This window comes from Adiantum capillus-veneris, chromosome 1 (genome assembly GCF_014529385.1).
Source record: "Adiantum capillus-veneris isolate H3 chromosome 1, ASM1452938v2, whole genome shotgun sequence".
In the NCBI taxonomy this organism is placed as follows: Eukaryota; Viridiplantae; Streptophyta; class Polypodiopsida; order Polypodiales; family Pteridaceae; genus Adiantum; species Adiantum capillus-veneris.
This window is the reverse complement of record NC_140931.1, coordinates 116,397,813-116,403,762: the sequence shown is the minus strand read 5'-3', so window position 1 is coordinate 116,403,762 and position 5,950 is coordinate 116,397,813.

Sequence of the window (5,950 nt, the reverse complement as noted above, 5' to 3'; positions counted from 1 at the left end):
ATTAATTCTCTCCATGAAAGCAAGATATAATCCTAAACCCTATCTTGAAAAGAATATGATAATCATTCGTACTCCATTGCATGAGCATTTTGCATGACATGTACTATCATTTCCATTCTTAGGAATTTTGCAATTTTCTCTTACATTATCATTCAGTGAAGGATACTATGCATAAACCATCATTTAATCTTGCATAATCAATCAAAGGAAGTTTTAGATTTTTTTTTTTAAGGTCACAAGTTGATGCATTCTAAATTTTAATGTTTACTACTCATGGCTCACATTTAAGCAAAGGTCACTGTATAGAGTATATGCATTGGTCATATCAAGTTTGTTTACTTTTAAGTTTGTTTTGTAACTAATAAGAAGGGGAGAGTAAGGGGATAGCTTCACGAAAGTGACGACCGTGTTCTTTGAACATAAAACTCTCATTGCTTCCATGGAGATACCCCAGGGATAGCAAATTATGCAAATATAACAAATGGGATTCGTCCAAGACGGGGTTAACTTGAAACTTTCATCGAGACAAACCTTAACATGTAAGAGACTCGTTGTTTTCTTAAGGTCTTGTTTAAGCAAAAATTAAAAGGAATTAGGAACTAAGTGATTTTAGCTCAATGAACCTAATCTAAAAACCTTAACGAGAAGATTTGACATGGAGAGCCCTAGCATAACATAGAAGATTTAAGTGTGAACTTTGTCGTACATATTTGGAAAAGGTTGGTGCAAGTGTTTACCTGTGGGATGCAACGGGGGATGGTCCTCTCTAGTTATGACTAATACCCGTTGGTCTATATTTTGAGCTCGGGTTTATTCAACGCCTTGGAATTGGGATTGCATGGTAGTGTGTCCCGACCGATGGTGAGACCCGCATATGCATCTGGAAATTGGTCTAGTTTAGGTAACCTGATGCCGGCTTGAAAAGGAGGAAGGAGGGAGGAGGAAGGAGAAAGGATAAAGGATCCAAAAAGGGATTGGATAAGGGAGGAAGGTGTGATTTAATTAATAAAATCTTCTAATTTTTTTGGTAAAAAGGAACCTTGAAAAGGCTAGGAACCTAAATGGGCTATTTTGCAATTGTCCTCATCAACCAAACATTTGCTCTGCTTCTTGGAGTATTTATCTAAAGGTATATAATTTTGTAAGTCTTTCCCAAACAAGATAAAGAAAAAAAAATTTGAAAATTATGTAAAGGCTCCACCTCCATACGTGGAGGAGGAGACACGATACACGAGTCTTGGGAAAAGGATAGGGATATTCCTAGAGAACTATATGTGATTGCTTAAAAGATAACTTTAATATACTAAAGGAAAAATGAAGTAAAACATTCTCAAAAGGAAAAAGGTAGGAACGGTGTGATAAATTCACACTTGCAAGCTGCCTGGAAACGCTTGAAATGTATTGTTGGTTCAACATGTTTGGATTATTGTTTTCTAGTATCATAGTACTACCTTGAAAAGGTGCATTTACCAAATGGTTTGGTTGGAGGGTGGATTCTGGAGGGTTAATTTATTGACCAAAAAGTTGAACCCAATTTTATATTGTCCATTAAGTTAATTCAAGAACAGGAAAAAGGGATTTCAATCTACGGAGTGGGGATCAAACTGGGGAATGACGGATTCATGTAATTAGTAAATACACTCATCGTAGGGGAATGCACTGACAATTGTGCTCGGTTATAACCAGGAAATAAGCATCAGTGACCTTGGACCAAGGGTGAATTAAAGAATTTTCACCAGTTGACCCTGAAAGGTAGAGTTCACATTTAGTTTGATGGCTTCAATTGGAAAGTTTTGAATCAATAAAGAAAGATATTTATAGGTTAAGTGTTCCATATGAGAAAAAGAAAATGTTATGGTATCAAAGAGCAGGAGGAGTCCTGTCTTGGTGTCGATCTCAAGCGGGAGGGATGTCAAGAATCGTGGTGTATCCATTCAAAAATGGTGCAACCGGTGGTCCTTTGCATGGCCTTGTCAAGTGGTATCAGTCCGCAGTTTCTATCCTTGGCCAAGAAAAGGATTTAGTAGAGCTTTTGTAGGAAGAGATGAGTGGGAGGGATGTCAAGAATTGTGGTGTATCCATTCAAAAATGGTACCCTTTGCATGGCCCTCGCAAGTGGTATCAGTGCGTGGTTTCTATCCTTGGCCTAGAAAAGGATTCAGTAGAGCTTTTTTAGGAAGAGATGAGGGGCTGAAAAAGAGAATAGCATGGAAGTCTCGAGAAGAATAAGTTCTTAGAATTGTGCAAGGAAAAATGTAAAGTAGAGAATGGTATGGAGCTCTTGAGGATTTCTTGGAATTGTACAAAGAGGAAATGGAAGTAATGTCTCTCAAAAAGAAACGAAACCCATGCTAGAACATTTGTCCATCTCATCTTTTTTGCAAAAAGGACTGTTTCTTTTCAAAATGCAAATGGTGAATATTTTTTAGTGCAAGGTAGAGCAAGAGAAGCTCCCTTGAAAGTACTCAGACCAATGAGCTTTGGTAACAAATTTTTGTAATAAAATCAAAGTTAATAGGACTGTTTTAAGAATTAAGATTTCTAAGGAACAAAGAAACACAAAAAGAATAAAAAAAGAGATTGTTCAAGATAAGTTCAAAACTAATTTCCTCATTACGAGGCTGCAACTCGAGGCTCAGCCCATGGGTAATAAGTTGAGAGCATCATTGAGCTAGTAGGTCTACTATTTTCATAGACAAGAATGGCATAGACCTTCCTTTCATTTTAAAAGGTCATTCTAGTTCTCATTCATTTTTATGTACACAAGATGGAAACATTATATATATATTAAGAAATTCCAAGGATAGAGTGGGTGAGCAAAATTCAAGTTATTGCAATCAGGGAATATAACATCATACAATTAAAGGGAACAAGATACAAGTACAAGGCAAAATGGATAAAGCTCCTCTAAGAGTAGTTAAGTTTAATCAATCGGTCAAAAGACTTAAGAAAGGTCTATTCAAGTATTTCTTCAACTCAAATAAGCCCAAGAAGGAATTATCAAGCTTAGAAATTAAAAGAAAATATCTCAAGATATATTTTCAAAAAAAATGAAAAAAAACTCCTTTTTAATTTTTTCAAGTCTATAATATTGTTTTTTTTTCATGACTGTTAGCCCTAGGGTTTTAAGGGCAATCCTCTCAAAAGCATGAAATTGAAGAACTTAGCATTTACAAAATGCTAAAGAGGTGTTTTTCCTTGAGGATCGTTAATTATTCCCCAAATGTAGTTTTGGACGTGATAAAGAGAATCCAGCTTTTGAAGTGTCTAACCTTTTAAGGGGTTTAAATCTACCCTTGGGTATTTGTGAAATTATGAACCTATCGCTTAGAGGAAGTGGGTTTTTTTTTTCACCACCACAGCCATAAGATATGCCACGTAAACTCCCAAGCAATAGAGATGCCCGAGACTCGCCAATAGCTAGCACTTCAAATTATGTGCTTCCTTATGCACGAGCACCACCAGCACCTCAAGTTGTCCCTATACCAAATCAGATGATGCTTGCTATAGCACTCATAGAGGATTTTGAATGTGACAAGGATCTAAAGGCCCTGCTCACATCTGTGCAACCGAATTTATTTTTAGGCATGGGTGATGATGTGTCTACTCAACTAGAAGATGAGGATGCCATATATTTCTCCAAGATTGATCTCAGATTAGCCTACTACCAAGTTGGAATCAACAAATAAGTTACCCCAAAAATAGCTTTCAATCCAAGGTTTGGGCATTATGAGTTCACATTCATGCTCTTTGGCCTGGGTAATTCCCTACCACCTTTAACCATCTCACGAGTGACCTTTCAGAAAAGATCTAGACAATTTTATTGTGGACCTCTTTGATGACAATCTCATATTTTCAAACACCCAAGAAGATTGAGAACATATTGTATGCGATGTTATGGAAACTCTTAGAAAAAGCCTAGTTATACACTAAGCGAGGCAAGTGCTCTTTCTTTGTAAAAAAGGTGTATCTTTTTGTTGAAGATGCTTCATGGGAAGATTGGAAATGCCTTAGTTCTCAATTTTCTCACCTTTTGTAATGTGTTTTGTCCTTTTTGTGATCTTACAAATCTTCCCTAGTCGATGAAAGCTGTAACATTTAATGGCCTAGTAACTTGTGTGTGGCGGAAAATAACATGAACATAGTGAGCATTTCATTAGAATAGATTCCTAATGAGCATAGCAACAGTGCTTGGATGGAGATAGCAACAAAAAGCATACTAACCTAGTTAGATAGGCATGAACCATACTTCAAAAAAGAGATAAATTAATCTATTGACAACAGTTGAGGACCGAATTTACATGGAGCCGGTCCCTCCTCCAAAAGGATTTGTATTATAGGTTTCCCCCATCAAGGGAGACATTTTACAATACAATACTTTGTGTTCCTTCAATAACTTGATGGCGCAATGAAGATAGAAGATTCAAGCACCATGCACACACTTATAAAACACAACATCAATTCCCTCACGGTCTCAGACCCAGTCTCAGACCCAAGACCTCACACACCTTCGAAGATGGTGAGAGCTAGTGGGGTATGAGAGTAATTGAAAGGAAGAAGGAGTAGTCTTATGAGAAATAAGTATATCTCCTCACATAATCAGTCATTAAATCTTAGCATAGCTTAGTAATTAGCATAGTAGAGCAGATGAGCATGCATTGAAGCTTGGCTCTTGGTTGGATTTGCATCACAAAGCCAAGAGTTGTTGGTGTAGGCCTCCCTTCTCACAAGCTTGGAGTAGATGATGAGCTTTCCACTAAAGCAGGAGAAGGATAGAGAGAGAGAGTCTTCTTGATTCACACATGAGATTGTGTGAGTGTGTGTGTGATAATACCTTGCCAAAATCAGCCCCCTCTCTCTCTTGGTCGACCCCTCTTGCAATTTACTCATGATGGCACCGCATTGGACCCTGCAAAGCCTAGTCAATGATAATTCAGAAGCATAAGCGATAGCTTTGTCGCATGTGTCCCCCCTTTCCCCTTTTGTGAGAGCTTTAGGTAATTAAATAATGCAATTAATCTCTCATTGGACCCCTTTGTCTTCTGGCCAATAGGAAGTAGGCAAGCCATTGGGCTGTTGAATGCTCATTGGACCCCTTGGGAGACTATTCAATAGTCTTCTAGAGAGATTAATTCTTATTGGTTATTTTATTAAGTGTTTTTAAATGAATTAAACTAGATTTACTCTAGCCTAATTCTCATTGGTCCACCTCTATGGCCATCCAATAGGATTTGAGTGCACCTTGTGGACAACTGAACTAGGGAGCTGACATGTTCCCCCTATTCTCTTTGTGTAAAGGGAGATTGTGTTTGTGTGTGTGTGTGTGTGTTTCTCTCTCATCCCCTACTTACAGGGCTCTCCCCCTCCTATGTAGGAGTCTTGAAGACTTTTGTGTACACTCACAAAGCATCCAATTTCCCTGAGATTTGACCATTTGAATTTTGGAACCTTAGCATTTTGGAAGTCTTAATGGGCTGAACCTTAGGGTCTTTAAATCCCATTGTTGCACAATTCTCTTTCGTAGATGGCCACCCCTTTGGATCCCTAATTTCCCTCCTTTGGATCCCTATTGTTGTCTCTGTCAGCTTAACCAATATTCTAGCTTTTTCTCCCTTGGTACTTCCCCATATTAAATAATCAGTTTAATATGAGAGAATCATTTAGGAGAATTAGATATTAGTTATTATGACATTACCTCTCTCTTGAAATCATAGTCGTCCTCGACTATGGGGTAGAGAAGATAAATCCTATTCATTAGTCCTTTTCCCCAGTGGGTAGAGGATCCCTATCTTACCCTACAACATCATTCTAGAATGGATGACTAATCCATTTGGCGCTTGAGAGCCTAAGGCTACCGCAAGCATGTTTGCACATTAGTCCTATCAATCTTCCATAGTAGAGCGACAAGCTCTACTTGGTGTTTGGAAGACGTTGTCTCCACAAACTTGAT